Source organism: Neolamprologus multifasciatus, chromosome 2 (genome assembly GCF_963576455.1).
Source record: "Neolamprologus multifasciatus chromosome 2, fNeoMul1.2, whole genome shotgun sequence".
In the NCBI taxonomy this organism is placed as follows: domain Eukaryota; kingdom Metazoa; phylum Chordata; class Actinopteri; order Cichliformes; family Cichlidae; genus Neolamprologus; species Neolamprologus multifasciatus.
The window spans coordinates 22,310,861-22,321,079 of record NC_140440.1 but is presented as its reverse complement, the minus strand read 5'-3'; positions in this window follow the sequence as shown (position 1 = coordinate 22,321,079).

The window sequence follows — 10,219 nt, the reverse complement described above, 5'->3', positions numbered from 1 at the left end:
AATATTATTACACAGGAAAAAGACAACTGCAGTACACGTAAAATTATTACACTGTGACGCCTCTGCCTTTCTAAATGGAGAGACAGTAACTGCGTGTGAATATGTAAGCGTGTAAAAATTGCAGATAGTAAATTTAACAGCAACAGTATTTTGTCTTCAAAATACTTTGTTTTCAAAAATCTCCACCCCAGCAGGAGTTTTTAAAATCCCCGTTTTCGGTTATCCAAAACGCCGTTTATTGTGGACGAAAGGTCCAAACGCATAGAAAACGCTGGGTTTTCAAAAATACTTGTGTATGTAAAAGAGGTAGTTGTTTATTTTTGTTGCTACCTGTAATTTTTTGCAGTTTACTTTTATTTGTTTAAGTATTTACTAAATGTTTGAGGAGTGAAATAAACTGCAATAGAGTTTGAAAACAAAGAATGGTGAAGATTTTCTTGTAAAACAAAGGGGGGCCTAGCGAAAAAAGTTTGGGAACCACTGAGCTAGCATGTCTAAAATATACCAGGTTGAGATGTGTCGACTATAAAGGCTATAGCATATGATCCACATTGTTTTCATGCTCTAGCCATTCAGTGACCAATCAATGTAAGCGTAACAGAGAACAGACAAAGTCTGTGATGCTGTATAAACTAAAAACATCTGTCAGGAAATTATACACCAAGTCTAGTCAGTACATTTGTTCTTAGTGTTGTGGAAATACAAAAAAATAATACAGTGTTAGTTTCAAAATGTCAGAGGTTGTACTAACTTACTAACTGTACTAACTTTTTTTTTTAACCACTGACTGGGAATGCAACCTAATGATCTCAATAATTTGTTTTTTTCCTCCTCTCACTTCTAACTGGTCACGGCAGCTCGCTGAGACTGGTTCTGCTGGAAATTACTTCCCTTTAAAAGGGAGTTTTTCCTTCCCACTGTTGCCAAGTGTTTGCTCATTGTTGGGGATTTCTCTATTACTGTAGGTTCTGTACCTTACGAAATAAATCACGCTGAGGTGACTGCTTTTGTGATTTCGTATTATATGAATAATTGTTGAATAGAATAAATGTTTAAAGATGTAGCCCAGACATTGTTTATTTTAATTAAAAAATAAAACAACAACTTTGCTTTAGAAGAGGAAGTCCTTGATTTAGAAAGATGCAATTTTGAATTATTTAGACACTAATAATGCCTGCCATTTTGTGTTTCTTTACATAAATATATAAATAACATAACACCTGTTACAAGCTATTTTGGATGTGCTACCTCTTTATAGTACATATAAAGAGAGCAATAATAAATAATAGCACAGCATACATTATAGTAACACAGTTACAGTACATCACCATCTGTACTTACTTTCAATGCAGTCAAACACTGGAGGCTGCTGCTTTAATTCTCACATATTGTGGTTCAGATGTGGTAGCTATCAAGGCTATGACATATAATACACATTGTTTTCATGCTCCAACCTTTCAGTGACCAATCAATGAAAGCGTAACAGAGAACAGAAAATGTCTGTGATACTTTATAAACTAAAAACACATGTTTGGTAATTATACACCAAATCTAGGCACTACAGTTGTTCTTAGATTTTTGGAAATATGAAAAAAGGTTTCTTCCTGTTAAAAATGATGATTGTTGAACTCAGGACCTTCTTGCTGCGAGGCAACAGTGCTAACCACCGTGCCACCATGCTGTTAAAGGATTAGTACTTTGATAATATGATCATGCACTGAACCTTCCCCCCCCCCCCCCCCTCCCTCCCATTAACAAGTGGTTTATGATTGAGGTTACAGTGGGCTAATATACACACTAATAAGCCCCCATTTAATGCTGCATGCATTATAATATAAATATCTTGTAAGAATGCAAAAGAAGAAGCCAGTGCTTATTACAAAAAAAAATTATGTAAATAAAGCAAAAGCAAATTTACACTAAAAATATATCAGCATTAAAAGAAGGGTAAAATAACCATTGTTCAATATTATTTTAAGATAAGATAGAACTTTATTAATCCCTTGGGTGGGTTCCTCTGGGAAATTCGGTACTTTTGTGTGGAGTTCTTACTTTATTCTTTTATATAACTTTTGAAAAATTGAATTAAGTTATTCACACTCTTATTGTTTGCCATTTTGTATTTCTTTAAATACCTATCTAAATAACATTATTTGCTCAATAAGATATTTCAAATGTGCTATCTCTTTATAGCACATATAAACAGAAGCACACAATAAAATATATTTCATAATAGTCAGACAGTTCAAGTACATCACCTCCTGTACTTACTATCAATGCACAGTCAGGCACAGGTTATTGAGGTAAAAGCTATACTTAAACGATTAGTACTATAAAAATATGATGATGCAGAAAAAACATTAATGAGTGGTTTATAATGACCTTAAATGGGCCAAATGGTGCAATAAAGCACTGGTTAATGGTTAATATCTGTGCTGTAATTCTAAGTATGTCAGTGATAAAGCCAGAGCTTTATCACAAAAGATAGCTGCTATCTTTTTATGTATATGTTGTTGTTGTTGTTTGTTTTTTTTTAAAAAGGCTGATGCTACTCTTCACAGAATTTGTTTTATGGTGTTACTCTCTGATTAAAAAAAATAGTACAATAAAATAAATAATTTACTGTGAAAATATACAAATATTGAAAGAAGAACATCTAAAATTAACTCTAAGACATATTTTCTAACTTCTGTGAAGAGTTCTTACTTCAACTGGAGTCAAATGTTATGTTGATTTTATCGTTTGTGATTTTTACTTCAAGTTTTGTTTAAAGGGGGAAAAGTCACTGACTGATGATTTTAACCACCCATTTAGAAACTCAGTAGGTGTTTCTGTCTTTGGGTCAAAAGGGATTATATTAAAGATTTTGTATCGAAAATAACAAAAAGCGCGTTCCCAGTTGATATAATGTGTCAGTGTGAGCACTAAGTCTCAGGATCTGAGCTCTCTGTCAGAAACATATTTTGGCAGCATATCAAAGCTGGGGAAAACTGCATGACTTAAAGACAGAAAACAAGGTCTTTAACTATATTCTTACTTTAGGCCAATTATCCAACCAGTTTCAGCACCACTGCTAAACTGCCCCTCACAGGCAGCTCCCTCACACAAAGCCGGCTGCCACACGAAACCTCCAGACAGCAGCTCCTGTCTCACCAGGAGCTCCATCAAACAGCCACAGCAGGTTGTGGTTGTTTGATTGTTGCTACAGTTTGATCTCGCTATTTTCAGTATTGACAAACGGTTAATATGATTGAAGTTAGTTTTTCGCTTCCATCGACATACCTGCAGCATCAAACAACAAAACCCACCTATGGCTCTTATAAAGAAAGGGTTGGATGAAATGTCACCAATGAATAACTTCTAATAAATTATGTTCCACATTGAAAAATGACTGATTGGGATGTAAAAGCAAATGGACAGGTGAGCTGTTCCACAGACTCACAGTTCCTAAGATGCAGATTAAAAATTCACTGATTCAAGTGTACGGATACATTTCCATGGTGCAGTAAGCAGCTTCTATAAAAATCAAAATATAGCCGCCAAATGAAAAAAACCTCTAACCTCACGCATTAGATGTCAGTTGATGTAATGTCAAATCTTGAACATGGTACAAGGAATTCTGTTCCTAAGCTTGTTTTTTTTTGGTAAAATGTCAAGGTTAGATACTGTAGGCCAACTACAATCCTTTACTTATTGCAGTGCCACTATCTGTTTGCCTTATATGATGACATTAAAAAAAATACAAAAATATAGTCTGCTCTTATAACATCAAAACATGTTACACTCATTATTTTAACCTGTGTAACTCAACTGACAGATGGAAGACTTCAGGGCAGAACGATCCAGTTTAAAGCCCTGATCAGAATGAGCCCAACAGAGGCCTGTACCAGAAAGCAAGTTCAGCATATCCTGGGTTTGAAGCTACTTTGTGGGAAATATAAGAAAAGGTTAAGCACATAAAACAGACTGATAAAGCACTGTAGAGTAATATAGCATGAAGCGTCAGCTTTAAGTGCTTTGGTCAGTAAAACTGGAAAAGTGCTGCTACATTAATGAAGTTTAGCCAGTTGGAAGCCAGGAAAGAACGCTGGTGTTGGACCAAAAAGTGATCATCTGCCAAAAAGTGATTGCTGGTATTTAAACTGTTGTAAATGACTTGTTGACCTATAATCTGCCAAACACATCTCTCATGCATGATATGAAGCCATTTGGAAACCAGAAAGAACATTTCCATCACAAGGTAGAATCTGCAATCAGCTTTTGGCAGAGGGATTTTTTAGATCCTCGTAAAATGCCCCATTGAGATTAAAAATCTCCTTTTAAGAAAACGTCGGCATGTTACGCCTCGGGAGTGAGAACGGGCTGGGAATACAGGGCTGGAACGTCTATTACCGCCGGAGCGTCATTGCACTGGATTTCAGCCATAACCCGCCGCGTACCATAAGAACGCCGAAGGTCTCCTTTCGCGTTCCTCAGGAACACCGCGGGACATGACAAAATGTCAGCATGTTACGCCTCGGGAGTGAGAACAGGCTGTTTTAAGACAGACCAGGCCAAAAACGGAGCAGAAATTGCAACAAACACAAAATACCAGCTCTATAAATATATTTGAAGTGGCAAAGAAGGACAAGATCAATAATAATGTAGAGTAGAGAGTAGGGACAATAAAGCAGTCATAAGGATAGCTGACAAAACAGATCATTTCTGCATTTTATGTATAAATGCTGTTGACTACAACTTATTTATGAAAACAGGGCTATAAGCATAAAGATCAGATATATGATTCAATACTTTGGTACTATATCTTCATGCAGCTGTTTTTATAGTGTATATAATATTTATTATTGCTACTACTACTCTGACACAGTGTCAGTGTTACTTTTAATGTTTTTTAACTTAATTTTTACTGTTCTGTTTATTACTGTTGTATATATTTTTTTTTCTCTTTGATCTCATAGTACAAAGCCCTTACTAGACACTGCTGGCACTTTTTATTGTGTTTTTGCTGCTTATTGTACACTGTACTATTTTTAAAATTGATCATGTTTGTGGGATCAACAAAGTATTGATCTATCTACAGTATCTCGGACACCTGAAAATACATTCAGGAACATCAGGAATAACCTTTTGGCAGATGATCACTTATCAATTTTGAAACTGGAAAAGGAAAGAAAACATGAAGTCTCAAGGAAATCACTCAATGCAGGGCAAGAGAGGGCATGAGGAGGAACACAAAGGCCTGATTAGCCAGCCTGAAACAGGTTGCACAGCCCCCCAAAAAATCAGTGCAGGTGAAGACTTTTAGGGCGGGGCTGACAAGAATAAAGTAGGAGAAAACAGAAAGCAAAACCAAAGCAAGAAACAACAGAAAACTAACCTTCAAAGTGAAACAGGAAGTAACCAAAAGACAAAGACATAAAAATATAATAAACAAGACTCCAAAAATCAGAGATACAAAAGCCTAGGACCCTGGAGTATATGGGATACACATAGAAATCCTGAGTAGTATAATTACAAGGAAACAAACATTCTTTTCTTCTTGCACACCTGCGAGACATTTAGCGGATTTCAGTTTGTTTGCAGGAGGAGGGAAATGGTGGAGTGGTCTACAGCCTTTAAGGAGTAAATATATAGACACTTTACTCTTATTTTTACTGCACATAATGACAAGAGCATGACAGTAAAGTGTAAACTCAAGGACAGAAACAATCACATTATACTGCTGACACAACTTCAGCTCTTTGCAATCATGTGCACAGAAACCATGCTAACACAAATCTAACCAAGAACACACAGTGATGATAAACCTGTGTCAGTCCCAGCCCGGCTGTCAGACCTGAACTTCATCATGTAACAAAGGCAGTGATGAGCAATCATGCTTGCAGCCTCCATTTCTACCTGTTCACAGTCGCTGTGAAGTCTTTAGTGTGGTTTCATCATTGTGTTGTGCTGTCAGCTTAGTGATTTGTCTTAGTGTGTGGAAATGTAGCCTCAGGTTGATATTGTTAACTGGTAAGCATGAGAAAATGTGATTCAGTTCATTTATTGGAGTAATGAGAAAGTAATGTAATGATTAGTGTATCACATTACTCTCAAATAATTAGGTAAAGTACTGTGTTACTTTTAAGGACATTAACGAGTATTTGTTAATACTGGGTAATGACCCCAACACTGGTTAAAAGAAGAAATCTTTATTTCACATTTTAGCATAAAGAAAGAATAAAAAAGTAGACATGTTTGATCAATAAACTGCCACAAGGGCCTGTGAGAGATTAGCTTATAAATGCTACACAAACTGTAACTCAGAGGTATTAAATGTGTTTAGCAGTGATGACACAGTGAGATACGAGATCAGTAGATTTTTATCTCCTCTAGTCGAGTGAGGTAGCGGTGTGTTTTGATGTGGAACTCTTTCAAGTCACACCCCACACCAAGTTCTTGGCCTTAATCTCTGCATGGGTCTGATTGGCTTGAGTTGGAGGACCGAGGCTGGGTATGTACTCACAAGGTAGCCAATGTTCTGTGTCTGCTCCCAAAATAGGGCATCTGCTAATTTCCACTCTACTGGGATATGGCTTGAAAATGAAAATCATTATTGCCTTTGATTACAGTTTGAGTAGAAAAAAAAGTCCACTAACTGGTTGTGCAGCTTACAGAATGGTGTTTCAATGATAATAATAAACATCAAAACATTTCAGAAGCAGTTAGCAACCAGGAAGATGAGATATATTGTGCTCCTAATGGCAACATTTAATAAAAAATATTTTCCTCATTTTTAAGAAAGGCTGTTCTTTTGTTGTTGTTAGATGTTCCTTTCAAGCCTTTCATTGAGTGTCTTCTCTGCCCGGGAAGCCTTTAATTGTGGCTCTTTTGTCGTTTCGCTTTTAGGTTTTCTACTAAGTAAAGGATGACAAGGCCAGATCGTGTCTTTTCCTAACCCTTTGCTCTCTGTGTGCATTTATGTGGGCATAGAAACCAGGCAGAACAGCAATAAAGGTGAGTGAAAAAGAGCGGAGTGAGTCATCCTCATCCACAACTGAATTCACAAATCAATTGAAAGGGGGAAAAAAGGGGATGTAGGGGATGCTTTTTACTACCAAATCAAGCTAAATCCCAAACCGGTCCAAACACACTCATTTAGGACACTTTCCATATGTAATGAGCGGATATAGTGCTTCTAATGTGCACGTGAGAGAATGCAAAAGTACTGTAAGCAAGCGTTGATATGATGTTTGCACTGTGGCAATAATGATGCCTTCAGGAAAAATAAAATTGCAAAAGGCTGGTTGCCATCATTAAAGATGAAAGTTAAGACTTTATGACTCATATCTGTACAAATGAACACATCTATTAGTGTAACTTTCTTGCTCTAAGTTTTAATGTCGATGCTGTTCTCATTTGGCGAACTCCTTGGCTCAGGTTGTTAGTGAAAGAGAAGTTGTATAATAGAAATGTGAGCAATTTAAGGCTGCCTTGACACCTGCGGGAAGAAAGAGTATGTGGTAAAAGAGCATCTCGGTAACACAATTACCAGAGCACTCTCCAGTTAAAGAGTGTTGCTCAGGCACATGTTCACTTGGCTTCATTACATTCAGCTTTCCAGTGCAACCTTACCTTTAAATTCAGAGTTGTAAGTTAGAGCTGCAGCTGCCTCTTTTCCTTTTGAATGATTAAAGTAATTAAAATTTTCCCGGGTTTCAGAAATGATATACACTATGCATGCTAAGCCCCAACACATGGCCTACATACGGCTGCCACGTGCGCAGATAGTAGAATGTTTTGGAGGTGTCAGGTATGGAAATCTGTGTTGTACTACTTCACAGATTGGTTTCCGACTACAGGAGCCACTCAGCAGACCAGCCAGACCTGTTGACACCTTTCTATTGGTTCCTGTTGGCTCGTGCTAGGTCATAAATACTGGAAGAGGTGGTGACTGACAGATGTATTTTTGCCAGTTGAAACACTGATAAAACTGCTAAAGACAGGGTACTTTTGTTGTGGAAAAGCACATTAAAAAAACTCCATATGCTTGAGAAAAATGAGTGAAATAGCACCTCGAAGAAAAATGAGATTTTTTATTCCATAGCTTTCTTTTTTTCTTTGTTTTGCTTTTGTTGTCAGTTGTTGAATAAGACCCTTGAGTGAGTGAATAGCTTTTAGAAATCTCTAGCAGAAGGTCTACCTCTTATCTCCTTTTTTTTTTCACCATTATTCTAAACCTGAAGTGGTCAACCTGAAATGCACCAACACTAGCATAAATGTTACATTTTACAACAACTTTTGCTTTTATTTATATGAAAAGTACAACATTAAACGTTTTTAATGCAAAGTATTGTAAAACAAGATCTCCATAACCTGAGTATCGTATGCCCACACTTAAAACTAAGCGATTGTAATTTCTCAAGTTCTGCCATGTGATAAGAAATAGCTTATGGTATAAATAGTCTCCCTCTGGCCCAGAATAATTTTGGCCCCATGCTGTCCTGGTCTGAACTGTCAGCTATCAGGAACACACAGGCGTACACGGTTTCATTTGGTGGAAATGCATATGGTGTCTGCTTCTAACTAAGAGGTATCATGTGCCCTATGGAACAGGGAGATAAAGTGCTACACGCGGCACAAATGCAGGCATAAGACACAGAGATGCCGACACCTGACCAGGACCCAAGTACACCTTCATGCGCACACCTGTATGTTGTGACCCCCCACCCCCAAAAAACCAAAACAACTGTGACACAGTTCAGTCAGCGCCTTAAATGCAGCACCTTGCATCACATGTGAAATCCTCCCCTGAGCACCGCCATCTATCAGAAAAATATACACTTTTGTTTGATGCAGTTCTTGGAAGGATCCACGATCAAGTCATGTGGCAACGGCGTGGGTCATGGTTGCAAACAAGCTTCCACTGACTTTATACAGAGAGAAAGCTAACCAAGACGTGAAGTGTTCTATCATATTTAATGTTTGATTTTTTACATTTTTATTTTTTATTTTTGCATGACCTTAATTTGCCTGTAAAATCTGCAACTCCTGAAGCATCAGTCAACAGTTAGCATTGAAACACCGCCTGTGCTGTATCTGGTCATTAACTGTTTTGCGTCAGCTGGCCTTGTACTAGGAAAGAACTGAGCTAAATCCACACAAATTCCTGCACACAAGGAATTCCCCTTCCTTTTTAAATAGTCAGTAGGACACATCACATCCACTCTGCTTGTAGGGAATGAACAAACTGCATTTGTCCCCTGCATCTCTGTTCCTCACTCATTCTTTCACTTAACAGTGTTTCTTTCTGTTCACAGCTTGAGAACTTTCTGAGACCAAAGAGGTCTCTTCCTTGCTCAGTCAGACTCACTATCCATGAATTCCCTGAACAAAGCTTATTTAAAAGCCCTGGGACCAGAAGGAAGATTCAAACTTCCCATCCATTTGACTGCATCTTTTTAAATGCTTGTCATGCCTCACACTAGCTGCTTGGCACATAGTTGTCATCAGTAGTTCACCCCCTGGTTAGGCTGCAGCAGCAGTGTAACATTTTAGCTGTGTTTAGACTTTTATGTCAGTCTCTCACTCTCTGCATTCAGCATAGAAACACCAGTGTGATTCGGAGCCACAGCAGTAAATCAGCATAACCAAACTGAACTAGGAGAGCAGAGTTATTCAGTACTTTGATCAGACTCTAATCAGTTGTAGACCTTGTACTTTTGGCATCATGTAGGCTGACAGATATGACCTGTGCTCACTTACTGTGCATTTATGACTGGGAGCCATATTTCTTTTCATTCCTGTTCAAGGTTTCTGTGTTCCTGTAATGATGAGCGACCACTGGAAACCAGCGTCACAGAGGGACCTGGCAAGGTATTGAGCGGCCAGTTGAACACTTCCACTGACAGCCAAGGCGGCTGTGATAATTATATCTCCTGCGGGCAATCTGGAAAGGTCATTTCCATCTGCTGAAAGGCTTGTGGGTGGGCTTCCTCTTGGCCCTTGTGGAAAAATGGTTTGGGGAGAGAGTGGCAGACATTAAGGAAAGACTCTGATGTACATCTAATATTTCTACACTGAGTAATCAGCTATAGTGAGATTGGGGTATTTAAGGCATTTCTGGAGATCTGTTATTACATAATAGGCTTTTAGATTTATTTAGTTGACTTAAGGAACCTGTTAGGCTCATTTTCATCTGGTAATCCACTAGAATGCCTTTACTTGAATCAAAGAACAA